Source organism: Xyrauchen texanus, chromosome 25 (genome assembly GCF_025860055.1).
Source record: "Xyrauchen texanus isolate HMW12.3.18 chromosome 25, RBS_HiC_50CHRs, whole genome shotgun sequence".
Lineage (NCBI taxonomy): Eukaryota > Metazoa > Chordata > Actinopteri > Cypriniformes > Catostomidae > Xyrauchen > Xyrauchen texanus.
In genome coordinates, this window is record NC_068300.1 from 41,251,449 (window position 1) to 41,270,866 (window position 19,418).

Here is a 19,418-nt window from a genome sequence, read left to right on the forward strand (position 1 = left end):
CTGATCAAGCACCTATGCTGCAGGTTAAAATAGAGGGCAAGATAACACCATTTAGACACTGGAGCCACATTCACATGTACAGTATAAGTCCAAACTATGCCTCTCACCTCCCCCAGTCTGGAAAACATGTAAAGACCGTAGGATTCTCGGGACAAACGCAGCTAATTCCAATGATGGCTCCAGTAAACATAGAAGTAAAAGGAACAGCAGTGAAAATCCCAATTCTAATATCAGAAAACACACCAGTGAATCTATTGGGAAGAGATGCTATATGCAAATTCACTTATAAATGGTGCTCTCCAGAAGGGATATACATAGACGATAGAGGAGTTAGACAAATGAAGGTTACACAGCCGCAAGAACCTCAAGGCCCACAGGCAAATGTATATTGGTTAGGAGAATTAGGGAGGGAAATAGAAGATACAGTAGGCAAATGGGAAAAATACATTGAAGCACAGCTGTACGAACCAAATGTGCCTGGGACTGAATATCATTGTACACTAATAAATGACACAGACAGAGATCCAGACCTGGAGAAAGAATGGCTGAGTAAAACAAAGCAACAGAAAATCTCATTAATATCATATATAGTTATATGACAAGAGGGAGCCGCACGTCTATTTGAGAAAAGTAATTTCATAGAAGAATGGTTACAAGTGCCAGGCTCAACCCCACACGTAACTCTATACGTGAGCAAGGGAAGTGAACCAAAAGACTTAGGACCAATGATGAAAAAGAATAAAAAATGGAGTGGGAAAAGACAGAAAATCCCCTGATCTTTGAATCGCTGGACAAAATGCACCTAAAAATTAGAATAAAACCCAAGGATAGCACAAGGATATCCACCCTGTTATCAAGGATTAGCAGCAGCCAACTCTGCCTATGAAAAAGCCTCTGCAGTGACTATGGGGTACCCAGTTGTGATTTATACTCATAACAAAATAATAGAACTGCTAGAACAAGGAAAGTTTGTATTGACACAGGCGAGAAGCCTAACATACTCAACATTGTTGACATATCCAGATGTAACCATAAAAAGGTGCACAACAGTAAATCCAGCAAATTATATTCCCTTAGAGGGTAAAGGAACAACACATGATTGTTGACTTGACATGACTGCATGGCAAACTCATTGGCTTTTCACATGCCTAAGACCTGCTCTGGGATCAACACCAATGGCTAGAGCAGAAACAGATTATTTTGTAGATGGATCGTGCTTTAGAGATCATAGGGAATCATGCTGGGTATGCCATAGTGAAAAAGGAGAAACCTTCCTGCCAGTTGTGGTCCAGCATTGTGAACAACCATTAAAAGCATTGACCAAAGCCTGCCTGATAGCAAAAAACTAAATGTAAATATTTACACAGACTCTGCATATGCACACAGAGTGCGTCATTTGTTTGGGGCAGTTTGGAAACAAAAAGGGTTTAAAAAGAGTGACAGAACTCCAATTCAGCACAATGATTAGATAATTAAACTAATTTCAACAATGATGTATCCAAAGAAATTGGACATAATTAAATGTCAGGCTCACAAAAAAGTCAAAGACTTTGTCATCCAAGAAAATAATGCAGCTGACACCATGCACGAAAGGCCTCAGGATGCCAGGTGGCAATAATGGCCACAGTAGAGGTTATACTGCAAATTCAACCCAATTTATATGATATTGCATGAATTCAACATCAAGCTGGCCAACCTGAATTATCAAAATGGCAACAGAGGGGGGAGACCAGGGATGTGAATGGAATATGGAGATCACATGAAGGGTCCAGTAGCACTCCTGAATATGCTAATTTCGGATGTGCATGGATTTGATCATTGCGCAAGTGGGGAGGTAATGAGAAAAATAAAACAACAAGGCTACTGGTCCCCATATTTGCAAGTGTCAGTAGATTAATTTTTAGCTAACTGTGAAATATGTGAAAAACGTAATGTCTGGGAAGGTACATCTGCTCCAAAAGAAAACATACCTGTTCCAGAGGGACCATTTAAACATCTGGTAATGGACTATGTAGACATGATAAAGCCAGTTCGAGGGAAAAGATACATGCTGTTAATAATAGACAGGTTAAGCAGATGGGTAAAAGCTGTACCATCAGCAGATTAGGGAGTACAAATAGTAATCAAATTCCTGACAAGAGAAGTAATTCCAAGATTTGAGATACCATCTCAAATTAGTCAGACAATAGTTCAGCATTTATCCAAAGAACAGTAAAAGCAGTAATACAACAACAGAGGATAAAACATAGACTAGGATGCGTCTACCATCCACAATCACAAGGAATGGTAGAAAGGGTGAATGGAACCTTAAGGCATAAATTTTAAAAATTTGCCAAGAGACTAAACTCAATTGGGTTGACGCACTTCCACTGGCATTGATGAAATATTGCATGCAGACAAACAGAATCACTCATTTGACCCCGCATGAAATGCTGACAGGAAGACATATGCCGGTGCCTTATCTAAGAGGGCCATATGAAGGTCCGTCCTTGAAACAGTTAGAGATGGAACTAAAAGCCTATATGAGACAGCTGACCACTATACATAAAAATTCTGTTCACAGGAACAAAGCAGAGGACCCAGACAAGAGGAAGAAATGCATTACCCAATAGTTCCTGGAGACTTTGTGCATTTGGTATTCAGACAAAGGTGGAACAAACCCAGAAGGGAAGGGCCCTATGAAGTAGTACAGGCAACTCCGACAGCGGTAAAGGTAAGAGGCAGTAACACGTGGCATCACTTGAATCACTGCACCAGGGCACGAATGAGAAATCTGCCACAAGATCAGCAACCTGAGACAGGACAAGACCCACAAGAACTGAACAGAGAACCCTCGGAGGAAGAAAGAGAAGCAGAGGAAGGAAAAGAGAATGTAAGAGAAGAGTCCCCTGAGACAGAAAGAGAAACTGAAGTACATGTCCCAGAGGAGCAAGAACAGAAAGAAGAAGAGAGAGAAGACCAAGAAGAAAGTGCTCGTTCTGCTACATCAGATTCAGAAACAGCTGAAAATGATGAAGACAACAAGAACAGATTGTGGAAGAATTGTTACAGGAGGCAGAAGAAAGAGTGGAAACTGAAAGAAATGTTGATATGGATGATATTATTGCTGACGTACTTGGGACAGTTGCTGGGACAGTTACTGGGCTGGGACCCAGGGCCTACCGGAGAAACGTCACAAGGAGGTCCAGGATCCCCAGCTGAGCAACCCTCAGAAAGCCCACCACAGGATGAGTTCCCTACAATCAACCTCAAGGACCTTGAATGGTCTCTCCAATGAAGCTGAGCAGAAACAAGCTACTGCAGAGAAAGAATCCAGAAAGAAAAGAGCATTCGACCAGTCATATACATATGACTATGAATATGGACCCGTGATGATTACGAGCAAATATTTGGTGGGCCAAACATCTTCTCCATACAGCTGCCTGAGAAATTGCCCCCTCAAACTACGATGACACCAGTAGATACAGAATATGAAGCAGATTCTATAGATTTAGTAGAAGAACGGTTATTAGAACATGCACATAAAAACATTTGGTACAAATGGGCTGAATATACGGTAAAACAAGCAAAGATGACAAATTGTGTAATGTGTTCGCCCTCCCCCTCGAAAAAACTAGTGGTAGTTCCAAATCAATATGACTACAGGCATTGTGCTCGGTACTATGCAGAGAACTGTGTTGAGAAAGAGAAAAATTGTTTTGCCCAGCAGAATGCCTACCGTTTCTGGAAAATCCAGGATACTACAGATATTATGATAAGGAAGGGTGGGGGGGATGAATGCAAAATGCTGTATATTTGTGTAGATAATAGAAAAAGGGAAAGTTCCCTAGCAATAAATCAACAACTGGAATATGAATGCTTTAACAAATCTAAAGGGGAAGTAAATATGGAAAATTTAAGGGAAACTGTAAAGTGACATGGCAATTAGACGAAAAAAATATAAAGAAGATGTGATCAGATTTAGCAGAACACAATATGCGACAGCAACAGTAGAAAAAATTTCACAACAATTATAACCCCAAGGTGTCTGGGTGTGCTCACAGGAAAGTGTCTTACAAACTGTGAAAACCAGACTTTGGTCTCTCCTGTGATAAGAATGTATGAGGAACAAATGGAAACTGTTGCAGATTATTTTGGCAATGTGGAAGAAATCAGTTTAAAACTACCCTACCGGGACTTCTGGTGATGCCATGCAGTAAGAAGCAACCTAGAAGTTGAGCTCTGTCCAACCAAATAGTAAATAACCTAACAAACTACTTAAAACTCTGCTCTACAGCCCGAATTGACAATGGCAACATCTTCTAGAAACAGACCTGCGACTAAACAGGATGTGTCGAAAGAGAACAATAATTTGAACTCAAATCAACATGCTAGCAATGATAGCGCTAGCCCAGGATCCAAAATACTAGCTGAGTTGGAAAAGCTAAGGTCAGAAAACCGGGAAGGACATAATCATACCAAATTGTCCCTCGAGAAGCTGGAAACTTCAATGGAAGAACTGAAAGGTGAAATGACAAAGTTAGAGAAAAGAACTATGGAGGCGGAAGATCACATAAGTGCTGCTGAAGACAATGGGAGAATGTACGAGAGAGCTATACATTATCTGCTACGCCGAGAGATGGATCTAACAGCTAGATGTGAAGATTTACATAACAGAACAAAACGTAACAATCTGAGGATCTATCAGGTGCCTGAGGGTAGTGAGGGGAAAAATGTACAGACATTTGTCAAGGAGCTGATTCAATCTGTTCTTACACCAATGCCTGACGTGAATATGCAAATAGAGAGAGCACACCGCTCAACAGCGACCAAACCTAAAGATCCCAAGGCTACACCCGATCTTTAGTAGTCAGATTTGTGGACTACTGTATCCTTCGACAAGCATGGAGCCAAAAACTAATATACAAAGATGAGCAAATATACTTCGACCACGATTATTCTACGGAATTGCAGAGGAAGAGAACGCAAGTGAGAGAGGTCATCAAACAACTAAAGGAGAAGAGCATTAAAGCATCCAGCGCAACTGAAACTGAACAGACCTACCCCACATTCACAGAGGCTCTTCCAGTCCTGGCGGAGTATAACATACATCCAAAAGTCAACGAAAGAGCGCAGATGGAGGGCGAGATGTCCCGCTACAGGTGGAATGTAGTAGGTGTGAGACGGGGGGCGATGCAGCAAGAGTGTTGCCTCCAGCGAATCTTAGGGCCCTCTTTGAATAAGAGCGGCATCAACGGCAATAATTTTAGGATTACTAACTAGGCTCCAAACATGTCCATATAACTGGTATGAATATTCTAAACTGCATCAGCTATAATGTTAAGGGCTTAGGCAATCCAATCAACAGAAAAAAAATATTTAGCCAACTTAAAAAATTACATTGGTCTATAGCAATGATCCACGAAACCCATCTGTCAGAAAAAGAGCATTTAAAGCTTAAAAGCGAATGGGTGGACCAGGTATTCAGCTCCTCTTTTGAAAAGGGGAGAAAAAGTGGAGTGGCCATCCTAGTTAATAAATCAGTATACTTCAATCATAAAGAAACAGTTAAAGATAAAGATGGTAGATATGTCATGGTAAAGGGGGACAAGAGTAACACTGCTCAATCTATATGCCCCAAACGAAGACTGTCCAGACTTTTTTAAAGACATAGCAACTTTATTAGCAGGCACAGGAGTAGGGGTTGTGTTAATAGGAGGCGATTTCAACTGTTTTCTGAGACAAAATATGGATAGGCTACCTGCAGAATTGGGTGCAGTATCTAGAAAGTCCAATACAATTCAGGCAATGATGAGCGAACTGGGATTAGTGGATGTATGGCGGCGCTTACATCCCAAAGAGAAGGACTTTACTTTTATGTCACAGGTACATGGCAGTTACTCCAGGTTGGACATGTTTCTAATATCTGGACCAGATCTCTATAGGGTTGTGATGAGAGGCTGTATTATTGCCATTTCATCTAGATTGAAAAAGCAAAGGTTAAGTCAACAGGAGGAGCTAGAGAAAAAAATTAAGCAACTAGAAACAGAACATCAACAATCTAAGAAACAACAAGTATTGCATGCACTTAAAGAGAAAAGGGAAAAAAACTGGATGACCTACTAACATACAAAGCAGAGCGGGCATTAAGATTCATAAATAGAAAATATTATGAAATGGGTAACAAAGTGAGATTGGCTTTCCAATTGCGGAAGGTGCAAAATAGCAGGATAAAATAAAAAGCCCAGATAGTGACAAAATCTTAACACAACCTACTGATATTGCAGAGGCATTTGCCTCATACTATAGAAAGTTATATGAAGAGCAGTTGGATCCACACAAAAAAGATATGATGGGGTCTTTTTTTGGATCCATCAAATTGACAAAATTAACATCAGAAGAGGCTGACATGTTGTCTCTGCCCATTTCAGAAAAAGAAATCAGGGACAATATCTTAAAACATAAAAATAACAAATCCCCAGGAACAGATGGTTTCCCAGGAGAATATTACAAAGCATTTTTAGAAGATCTGACCCCAATCTTGTGTAAGGTTTATAACTATGCACTAAAGAAGGGAGATCCCTCTGGATCGTGGTCAGAAGCAATAATAAGTGCTATCCACAAAGAAAACAAGGACCCAATCCAGTGTACCTCATACCGTCCAATCAGCCTCCTGTGCATTGATCTTAAAATTCTTACCTCAATTATAGCAAAAAGATAAAAAAAATTCATACACAAATTGGTAAAACCGGATCAAACCGGTTTTATTAATAATCGACAAGGAGTGGACAACGTCAGGAGAGCTTTAAACTTGCAATCTATCACAGCCAAGAGGAATTCCCCCTCAATGCTTCTCAGCTTAGATGAAGAGAAGGGATTTGATAGGGTTCACTGGACTTTCCTCCAGCAGACTCTTAGATATATGGGCTTCAATGACACGTTTATTAACTGGATATGCATATTTTATAAAAACCCTAAATCTAGAGTCAGAGTAAATGGGCATTGCTCCAATTTCTTTCCATTGGGACGTGGCACCCGACAGGGAGATTCATTATCTCCTTTTTTATTTGCTTTAAGCATAGAGTCATTGGTGGAATTATTAAGGACAAACCCCCTCATAATGAGCATTCCTGATGAGGGAATGATCCAACACAAACTAGCTCTATTTGCTGATGACATTTTGTTATTCTTAGAATGTCACATAGTTTCTATTCCTGCACTTCTAAATAGTCTAAATAAATACAGTGCAGTCTCAGGATATAAGATAAATACCAACAAATCGGAAGCAATGATGATAAGTGGTGAATGACCCCAGAAACTAGATGAAATGGTAGCCTTCAGGAAATCCAAACAGGATTTAGATATCTAGGTGCTATTCTGACACCAAAACCAGCACAGCTTTATCCCTCCAATTATAAAAAAAATAGTCAAAGACATTAACCAAGATATAAGTAGGTGGGATATGTTGCCTTTCTCAATTTTTGGCTGAATAGAGTCAGTGAGGATGAATATTCTACACAGACTCCTTTTTTATTTCAATCTCTGCCTATTTATGTACCACAATCAACACTTAAGCTTCTTGAAAAACGTATATCAAAATTTATTTGGCAAAATAGGAGACCCATAATACGTCTAAAAATATTGATGGCAAGTAATGAAAAAGGAGGCCTGGGTCTACCTAATATTAAAATGTATTACTGGGCAGCGCAACTTAGAGCAATAGTGGCATTTTATAGTGGTATTTTATACATATTTCTCAACAAGTGGTATCAACAAAGCATCAAGTATCACATATCTATAAGAGTCTTATGAAAGACACATCAGACAATACCTTTCATATTAAAAGTGAATGGGAAATGGAACTCAATACAATTATAGATGATGATACATGGGAAGATATATGTCTGGCGAGTCATAAAGGAATACAAGTCAAATGTGGAAAGAATTTGACTGGAAGGTGAAGATGAGATTCTTTAGAACTCCTTTTAATGTATCAATGTTTAAAAACAATGCCCCCAACATTTGCTGGAGGAACTGTGGCTTGGTGGGAGACCATATTCACATATTTTGGGACTGCTCCGTAATACAGACATACTGGAAATACATTAAAGGAGAAGTGGACAAAATTTTCAGGATGGATTTCCCTTTGGACCCTTTATTTTTCATATTAGAGAAAATTCCTGAAAACTTGCTTTTTAAGGACCAAAGCTACATGTTACATATTTTGTTAATGATTGCAAGAAAAATTATCACTATTAATTGGATGAAGCCTAGCCCCCCTACAATTGCTCAGTGGATACAAAAAATCAAACAGGTCCGTACAATGGAAAATATGACTGCTATTCTACAGTTGAAAGTACCTTTGTTCGTGAGAAGATGGACCCTGTCATTCTAGGCCTTGAATTAGAATAATAATTGAAACATACTGTGATGTGCAATGATCTAGTTACCCTGCTTCTATGCAGTCAATATATGTGTTGAATGAAGTTCAACCACAAGGTGACCCTTTTAATATTATTTTATTTATTTTTTAGTTTTTTTTGCTTTGACTTCTCCTTGAGAGAGTGTTTGTGTGTGTATGGATATATGTTGGTATTGTATTGCTAAAATTGCCTGCAATGTTACTATGGGCAATAAAGTAAAAAAAAAAAAAAAAAACTATCCTACCGAGAAAGTGGAAGGCAATATGCACTAGAGTTAGGTTGATACAAGAAGTAACCATGGTAATATGGGACCCCAAACTGCACCAAGGAAAATTGTCCAAGACAGACACGGAGTGAAGAGAGCGTATGCTCCAGACCCCAATGCTTATTTAGATACAATTAGACAACCCAGAGCGATACCTCAAGAATTTAAGGCTAGAAATGAGATAAAGTCAGGCTTTGAGTCGATGTATGTGTCATATGGAGAGACTATGGTCTATTTTATTTTATGTGTGTTTTTGCGTGTGTACTTGGCACTGTTTGTTTTTCTTTTTTTTCTTTTGATTGGGTGTTCTTTTGTGATTTTATGATGCAGGTTTATTTTTGTGAGACTTGATTATGATCTAGAGTGTGGGGTAACGCACCTGTACTTTTCGGAAGCCCGGATTACAGCTGATTAGTAGATGGACAGCTGTTGGTAATTGCCATGTCAAATCACAGACGGTTTAAAAAGGCGAAGGAACTGACAACAGGGTGAGTAGTGACCCGTGAACCCTGTTGTGCAGCTCTGTTCTCCACATTTTATTGCTGGATGGTAGTCGCGATTTGTTTTTTAATTTTATATCATTGCCCGACCGTTGCACGGACCATTGTCTGCCCGCGTTGAAGCTGAAGTGTTGAAGTGACGGTCCTGCTGTTAATCCGGTGGCTGCTGGTATTTTCGTCTGTTCTCTGCTGGGCTGGGATTTCTGCCGTTCTTTGCTGTGCTGGATTTCTGCCGTTCTCTGCTGTGCTGGAATTGCTGCTGTTCTCTGCTGTGCTGGATTTCTACCGTTCTTTGCTGTGCTGGATTTCTGCCGTCCTCTGCTGTGCTGGAATTGCTGCCGTCCTCTGCTGTGCTGGAATTGCTGCCGTCCTCTGCTGTGCTGGAATTGCTGCTGTTCTCTGCTGCGCTGGATTGCTGGAATCAGAATCCATCAGAACCTATGCACGCCGTAATCCAGATGCCACTTTCAACACTGTATTGGAGGAGATCTTGTTGCTGGAATGTGAACAGCGGCCTGGGGCTGGGCATGAAACTGTAGTGCAAGCTGTAGGTGAGTCCTCTGTTCTTAAATCAGTAACAGGGAAGGATGACAGGTCTGAGACATTTCGGCGGGAGCTCCTCCAGGAGGTGAGGGGGCAGATGAATGCATTAAGACAAGAAATAACCCGGCAGCTACAACCCGCTGCAGGTGAGCCTACACGATCCTCACAATTACCTAATCAGCCGCCACTCAGGAGGAGGTTCCAGTCTTACACACCTAATACCTGGGCTGCAGACGGTAAGCCTATCTGCCGCCAGTGTGGCCACACTGGACATATTGCCAGGTTCTGTAGCAATTTTCAGAGGTTAATAAAAACAGCATCAAAAGTGTAAAAAACTTTCAGGAGGCAAATTGTAATAAAGAGAAAAGGTTTATTCTTCTGAGGATTCTTTTCACAAACCGCAGCTACCCAGTTCCGAAACAGAATGCCTGTTAGACTCAACAAAACATGGATATTTTATACAATTCTCCGACATTGTAACCCCTCCCACCCAGTTTCTAGATATCCCATATCTTAGCAAGCAAATACATTTTTATAGATCACATTAGTAGGAAAAAAACATATCAATTCATCACCCCACGGTTGATTCAACAACCTAAAAAAATAAAAATAAAAAAATAAAAATAAAATAAATAAAAATAAATAAATAAAAAGAAACAGTAAATAAAACCAGTAAATCAATACTATCAAAATGTAAACAATCAAACAAAGTTTAGAAAATACCTTTCATGTTCCTCAGAAAGGCAAAGAGAGAGTTTATCACATCTCTGTGTATATGTCATCGCTGTCATAATCATCACACTGCTCTTCATCAGTTGCTGGGTACCTGGTCAGTTTCACTGCTTGAACTGACGTTATTCTGCTAACTGTCCCCGCCCTGATCAGTCTCTGTACTGAGCTGGAAATGCACTTCATTATACATGGTAAACAGAACAGAATTAATAACCCCATACCAGCAATTGGCAAGACAGTTTGAATTATCTGGTAGAACCAGCCTGACCACATAGATATCAGCCACCCCTCCCACTGACTACCAGTAGCTGGGGAGGGCTCCTTTACGGCTTCTCTCATGTGATCAATGATATTGGTTATGTTATCACTGTAATCAGGAATGTTAAAACAACATGATACCCCCAGCATTTTACAGACTCCGCCCCTTTCTGCCATAAGAGTATCTAAGACTAAGCGGTTTTGAATAACTGATTCTCTCAATTGACGCATTTCCTCGCTTATTAATGTCAAAGCCTTTTCTGTGCTATTGGCTATCGCTAATACTGTCCATGCTAACCCATTAATTTTGTTAATCGTTACCGCTGTACCCACCCCTAAGAAAATTGACCAACCTATATTTGCTCCCGGTGTTGTCCATGGATCAGTTAATGTACACCCCGCATAATGATTTGGCAAGGCCTCAGGCAAGACCTTAACATCTCGTTTCTCCCTTTTACCTACTTTGTTTGGCAAATACACAGAAGTTCCCACATTCATTAAAGCTGGATAACAGCAACCTGACCAGTCTTTTTTAGGCAAACGGTGATAAGCTCTGTCGCCACACACCCACACCGCAGCTGGTGAACTTTCGTTCGGTTTGTTGAATGGGCATGTGAAGTTGATTTCTTTGTTGTTGATGACCGCTGTACAATTGTCCATTGTTCTGTCATGTACGTTGATTTTGATCCTGCAGTCAGACCATCCAGTCCTTAACAGTCTTGGTCTGTTGAAACAGACGCAAACGTCACCCTGGACATGTGTTACTCTTAAAGGTGGAATTGCTATGTCAGTGTTGTTGTACTGCTGTATATGTTCACAGTTGTCATCAGGCTGTTTCGTTGGTGTTCTTCCTTCTTCCAGGTCCACAACAGTTTTTAGCACATCAGTCATTTGTGGAGGAATAAGACACTTAGTTTCGTTGACTGTTGTTGTTGTTGTCAGAGGGACAGCTTTCCAGGCATGAGATATTTGCAGACACATCCAGCAACTCGTTTTGATCTCCAGTTCCTCTTTCTGTAGCATTGCCAGTGCGCAGGCTTTGTTCCCTTGGCATTTCATCATGGCTTTCCGCACTTCAGGATTTATTTGACCTTTGCTTATGTCTCCATTTCCCATCCAGGCCAGTTCCTCCTCAGTAGCCTGTTCGACCTCAGGTGGCACAGGTGACAAGAAAGGTGTTGTCGTCGTTGCTGTTCGTGGTCTGGTTGCCTCGATTACCATAATATCTATTGTCTCATACCAGTCAGTTTCAGTCAAGTCCAGGGCACAGTAATACCTGCCTTGGTCTGCACGTGTCGCATGTTTCAGTTTTACTCTCATCCCGTATCTGTTGTTACTCATTTAATCTTCAGCCTGCACCTGAAATCTTTCATCGTATTCCGTCTTGTGGTGATAAGCGTATGCTTTTACGTCGGTCCACTTACATGGGCTTTCGCAGAAATAGAAATGTGCGTGTTCTTCAGTATGTCCATTGCACCCGAGACAGTTCTTTTGGAATGGGTTGCACTTAAAAGTCACACTTGATCCTTCCGCTATCATGATGATGCTTCCGTGCAGTCCTCTCACCGGCTCCACTTCCGTGAATGTGTCTCTTTTATCACGTTGTCTGATGGTGGTGTTCAGCACAGATGTTTCAGTCCGGTTGGTGTGGTTTTTTGCGGGCCACGCTTTCAAGCCCTCAGTGGAGCACAAATTTATCAAACAAATAGTCACTGATATCAAGGTTAAAATGGATGTAGTCTTACAAAGTTCACACATTCCTGACAGTCTGGATAGATGCCATGGCTTTGAATGATCCATCTTGTACAGTACTGCAACTGTGTTGTGCCAGATAATACCTTTTTGAAACGCTCAGAGTCTTGTCAGTCTTTGTTGATATACAGTGTATATAGCCTGACACTGATCGTGCAATCGGAACTGTCTTCTTTTCCCAGCTTCCTCTCTGCAGCTCGTATTTTTACTCCGCTCGTCGCTGCTGTCTGCACACTGGTCTCACCACTCCCCCTGAGTGACTTTGCACCTGCACTTGGTGTTCTGGCTTTTCAGGCTTATTGTTGAGCTTGTCGTCGTCCTTGGGGCTCCTCCTCCTGTTGCTCTTCCGATATGGGTGGAACTCTCCTGCAGTGATTGGCATGCACCCACGTGGCTCGTTCTCCGACCTTCACCGCCGTATGCGTGATCAACAAGACTTGGAACGGTCCTAGCCACCGTTTCGCCCTCCAGTTCTTTCTCCTGATGTCACGGATCACCACGTAATCACCAGGCCTGATCTTATGCAGGAATGTCTCAGCAACCTTCCCCTGTGCAGCTTTGACCTGCACCGAAATGTTGGATAACAGACACGACATTTCTTTGCAATAATTCAACATTTCATTTTCACACACATCTGTCGATGGAAGCCTCCTTTTTTTTCCTTGTATACCCATAAATGGTGGTCTACCAAAGAGAATTTCAAATGGGCTAAAATTCTCATGAACATCAACATGGTGGGGAGTGCTTTTACCCACGAAAGTCCAGTTTCCTCACAGCATTTTGCCAATTTGTTCTTTACTGTCTGGTTTTCACGCTCAATAGCGCCCCCGCTGGCAGCGTGGTATGCACAATGTGTTCTCATATCAATTCCTAAGAACTGACCCACCTGTTTGATTGTCTCATTGACAAAGTGTGTTCCGTTGTCAGAACTGATTTTTCTTGGAATTCCCCATCTCGGAACAATCTCGGTTAGCAGAGCTTTGGCTACTGCTGCCGCGTCTTGTTTCTAGGTTGGGAAGGCCTCGACCCATTTCGACCACATGTCTACCATTACCAAACAATATTTTTGCTTCCCGCACGGGATTAATTCAATGAAATCGATCATTAAATATTCAAGTGGCCCCTCTGGGGCTGGCTGACTTGCCAGTGGTGTTTTAATGCCTCGTGCAATGTTATATGTGGTGCAAATCACACATCTTTTGCAAAAATTCTCAGCGTATATTGTGAAACCTTTGGTAAACCACAATACTCTCATGTGCATAATCATTCCTCCTTTTGATGCATGGTCCAACCCGTGCAGTAATTTAGCATAATGCGGGAAAAAATGGCTAGGCAAACATGGCTTTCCATCGACAGATCTCCATACACCATCAACAAGGCTGCAGCCTGACACCTTCCATTTGTTTTTCTCAGTTCCTGTGGAAAAAGACTGCATGCTCTGTAAACAAGGAGAAATGTCATTGTTAAGGTTAATGTCAACTTGTGCGCAAGTGGCGCCACTGTTATGAGCTTCAGTCTGCTTTGCTGCCGCTGCTTTCGTAGCCATATCAGCTCTGGCGTTGCCTGTTGATATGGAACTTTTATCAATAGTATGCGCTGCGCATTTACAAATTGCAATCTTGCCTGGTAACAAAATGGCCTCTAAAAGGTCAGATACCAATGAAGCGTTCAGTATTGGCTGTCCGTCTGACTTTAAAAATTGTCTGTGCTTCCACAAAGCACCAAAGTCATGTGTGACTCCAAAAGCATAACACGAGTCTGTGTAAATCATCACACACTTATCAGTCATCAGTTTACATGCTTCAGTCAAAGCGACTAATTCAGCTGCCTGTGCAGAGTAATGACATGGTAATTTGCCAGATTTCATAGTTTCAAATTCAGTCATTACAGCATAGCCTACGTTATTCTGTCCCGTTTGTTGATCTTTTGACGCAGATCCATCAACAAACAAGACATTGTCACAATTATCTAATGGTACGTCTAGAAGGTCTGGACGTGGTGTGCATACCTGTTCGAGCGCTGATAGACAACAATGATGTTCCTCGCCGTCCTCCTGTGTGAGCAGGAGGGTGGCAGGGTTCAAAGTTGTGCATCTTTTCACAGTTATGTTTGGCATGTCCAACAAAAGACAAATGTGATGTTCTCTGCTCTTGCAGAATCATGGAGACTGCGTGTGGTACCATTAAAGTTAAATCAGAATATCCTACAAATTCTCTGGAGGCTATCACAGCCAGCTCAGCTGCTGCCACTGCCCTGAGGCAATGCGGAAGTCCTGCAGCTACCGGATCAAGTTTTGTTGAGAAATAACCCACAGGTCGCAGTCTGTCACCATGAGTCTGCAAGAGAACAGAAGTCATAAAATTATTCTTTTCATCGACCATCTGTACAAACGGGTGGTTTATGACAGGAAGGCCTAACGTTGGAGCCATAGCCAATTGCACTTTCATGTTATCAAATGCTTTCTCAGCCTCACTTGTCCAAACAAGTCTGTCACATGACCTCAGCCCTTTCCCTGTCGTTAGGGCTCGCAAGGGCTGTTCAAAAATGGCATAATTAGGAATGAACGTACGGCAGTAAGCGCACATCCCCAAGAATGACAGCATTTGTTTCTTTGTAACTGGTTTAGGCACCTCTTTTATGGCCCGCACCCGTTTCTCAGACAGTGCTTTGCTATTAGGTTTGATAACATGCCCCAGGAATGTCACTTCCTGTTTCACAAACTGCAGCTTTGAAAGACTGACTTTGTGCCCCTCCTGCTCCAAATGCTTCAGGAGAGTCACAGTGTCAGAAATGCAGGTAGTTTTATCTTTGGCACAAATTAATAAATCATCAACGTATTGTAATAAAGCCGTTCCAGCCGTCAAAGTCAGAGGCTCAATACTTCTCCGAAGGGCCTCGTTATAAATAGTTGGGGATTCACAGTATCCCTGACACAATCTCGTAAATGTATAGCCTCTATTATTGAAATCAAACGCAAACCAAAATTGGCTTTTCTCTTCTACTGGGACGCTAAAGAATGCATTAGCCAAATCCACCACAGTGAAATATGTTGCATCTTGTGGAATTTGTGACAAAATAGTATAAGGGTTTGACACTCGTGCTGCCCTGGCAATGACAGCTGAATTTACAGCCTGTAAATCCTGCACAAATTGCCACTCTGTTGGCTGACCCTTATGTCTGATCTTTTTTACAGGGAAAATTGGTGTGCGTACTGGTGAATTATTGCATGGTATAATTATTCCTTCCTTCAATAAAGCATCGAACACTGGTTTTATGCCCTCTAATGCTTCACGTTTCAGGGGATATTGCGCTTTACATGGTCTGAAATCAGATTTTGGTATGATTACCACTGGCTCACATCCTTTTATAAGCCCCACATCATATTTGTTTTTTGCCCACAATTTCGGTGATATTTGTGCCAGAGAAATATCAATTTCTGAAGCAGAAATATCCCCCTGTGCTGTCACGTTTCTCCCAATAGCAGTCACATTTCTCAGGACCCCAACCTCAAAGTCACAGTTTGATTTAAATGCCCCCACACTCTCACTTTCTGCTGTCTGTGAATCAACTTTCACCCAGTCTGTGGCTGATAAACATTCTTTCACAAAAAGGCCCACATCTCTCCACTGCTGGCTTATGGTCTTTGACACAGATAAATGGCATACCGTGTTCTCTGTCATGAGATAACAATCTTTCTGACTCTCATTCAACACTGCAGACAGCGCACACACATTTTCTTTCCAGAAAATCTTGTCAAATTTCACACTTTCATTCTCCACAGAATTAAACCACATCTTTTCAAAGTCTGAATCTCGCTCTGTCACGACATGTGATGTACAATGCATTTTATCCTTTGTCATAAACTCTGTGTTGACTGGGTTTGTTCGACTTTTTGCCAATTTCAAAATCTTCTCTGCCCAATCAACATCTGTTACCTGCCACTCATATGCCCATTTCGGCTCAAATTTAGAACAAGTGATTTGTGGTGTTTCCTGAATGTTGATCCCATAGGGATCAGCACAGAGGGACAAATTTAATTTGCACATTAAATCACGAGCCATCAGAGGTGCTGGACAGTTAGGGGACCACACGAACTTGTGGTTGAAAAAGCGACCGCTTTCTGTCTCGCACTCTAATGGTTCTGTTAACCGGTCAGAGATCAAATGTCCCGAGGCTGACGTGCTTACACTTTTCTGGTTAACTTCGGAACACATGGTAAATCACATGGTCGTAACGTGGACTGACAGGCTCCTGAATCCATAAGAAAATCGATTACTACCCCATTGACTAATATCGGATAAATTGGCATTTCAGAAAACCCTGTGCTTTTGTACATTTTCAAACATTCAACGGAAACACTGCTAAAAATTTCATCATTCACAACATTTCTTAAAACACACAAAGATTTGCAAGCAGATTCTTCATTGCAGGTAGCAGAAAGTAAATCAGTGTATGTGTTTTTGTGTGCGTCGTGTTTGTGTGTGTTAGTAAAAATATTTTCACTTCCCTTTGCTGTAGCCAGAGATTGACTTCCCAGAGCTGAACCCTCTCCGTCCCGCTCTCCTCCCCTCTCGGTTCAATCAGACTTTATGTTCGGACACGCGCAGCTCCAGTGTCCGTCCTTCCTGCACACTCTGCATCTTGTACAGTCTCGGTGCGCGTGTGCATTTGTCGAGCAAACATAACAGTTCCATTGTCCTCCAGCAGCTTTTCCTCTCTGTCCTTTTCGATTAGCATGGTTTGAATGGAAAAACGCAGGTTTGTTAGGTTGTTGTTGTTGTTGTACAACTACCATTGTGAGGGGCTTTTTCTTTTCTTTCTTTTCCTCGAGCTCCTCTTCAGCGTGAATAGCGTGCTGCAGCGCTGAAGTCAAACGGCCGTTCTTACTGTGCAAATGTCTCAAAAAGTCTGCTTGTCAACATTTGCTGCCCGCTTGGTTCTTCCCTCGTCTTCTTCGCTGCTTGTCGCGGCCCGTGCTGAGGAGTCTGTCTCCCCCTGCCGTACTGGCGGTGTTGGTAGTTGTGCTCGAAGCTGTTCTGTTAGTCTTTTTGCCACTCGTTCTGCGGGTTCTGCCTTCGCTCGCGCTGCTCTTTGGGCTGTCAATGTTAATTCAATTTGTGCTTTTGCTTCTGCGAGTTGTTGTTCTTGGGCTGCCATTCGTTGTGCCATTTGTTGTCTGTCCTGCTCCAGTTCTTGTACGGTTCTCAGGGGTGGTGGAGAGCGGTCCAGATCGAGGTCCAGCTTGAGGGCCGTTATCTCTGCTACAGGATAATGATTTGTGTTGTAGGCAGGCAGCGGAGCCGTTGCCATCTCGGTCACATGTGGGGAAACACATACATTCGGTTCATTAGTTGCATTCTGTTCCAGTGGAACTGTTTTCACACATACAACATTCTTCACATCTTTCTCGCTGTTACCCACTAGTTCTTTTTGTATCTGTTTTCGTTCTCGCCTGTCAGCCTCTTCTACCCAAAACATTATAGTTTGTTCACATCCCTTGCATACATGTTTATCATACACGCAGCAACCATTCTGTATTTCCTCGTTCTTTTCTATTGATTCTTTTACGACATTAAGTCTTATCTTACTCAAGGTTCCCTACCGGGAAATCGTGATATTTGATCAGTTTTTGTATGTCAACCATACATTTACCCCCATAATTATTTCTCATTTGACAGAAAATAGGTGTGTAAAAATGGTCTAATTTACTGTTAGGTGACCCCATTTTGGCTGAATCTCCTTTCTTGGATTTTTCCTTTTGACGCGCGTCCTACTAATCTGTCAAACGTCTTCGACAGATCCGACTTTCTTACCCAAAATCAGCCAGGTTTTAGCAAATATGCTCTGTTAATTATGGTTTACTCAAAAGATTTTCCGTGAGTGCTTTCCAGTGCTCGATTGATATTTGTTCAACTTTTAATTTTTTTCATTTGATTCTGGTTCACCTAATTAATCAGGTTAAAGGTTCTTCCGCCCATTTTAACGAGACTTTTTCAGGTTACAGTTAAAGATTTTGAGTAAACCAATTAATCAGTCGTGACTCTTCCGTTCACTGTGTGACTCTTCCGTTCACTGTGTGGCGCTTCCATCCAATGCGGCTCTTCCGTCCATTTTAACGAGCAACTGTGGTACTTCCATCCACCTAAGAGCTAGTTTTATTCAAAACTTTCTCTGCTCGTACCAAAAAGACAAATTCAGCCAATATGGTTCACGTTCACTCACAATTATCAAATTACACTTAACATCAATGAAACAATTTGCCGTTTCTTACCCAGAGATGCTTTTCTGTAATTGCCGCGGATTCTTTTTGATCCTGGTGGGAGTTCTTCCCTTGGTCCTGAATGCGGGTATTGGCTCTCTCTCCCTTAACCTGCTGAGTTCTATCTCAAACCGTCGAGGTATGAGACCGGCCGCCTGGTGCTGCCGGGGTTGTGCACTTCCGTCAAATCCGTTCTCAGGACCAGGAGAAGAAGATTCCGCATGGGATCCGACACTTCTGACACCAATTGTAACTGCCATTTTCAGAGGTTAATAAAAACAGCATCAAAAGTGTAAGAAAACTTTCAGGAGGCAAATTGTAATAAAGAGAAAAGGTTTATTCTTCTGAGGATTCTTTTCACAAACCGCAGCTACCCAGTTTCGAAACAGAATGCCTGTTAGACTCAACAAAACATGGATATTTTATACAATTCTCCGACATTGTAACCCCTCCCACCCAGTTTGTAGATATCCCATATCTTTAAACTGGTTTGGGATGGTTTCTACCCCCCAGGGCAGGTCAAACTGTTCTTTGTCCCTGAGAAGCCAAAAAGGCCTTCATTTACGACCTAAATTACCTCCTGCTTCTCTCAGGAGGGGGGCATGGGACTTCATTTTATTATTAAACGACCCCCTGTATTCTCCTGAAAAGGTCACTTCTCGGGCTCTAGGTGTCTATCTTCCTGGCCCATCTGGTTTTATTATGTT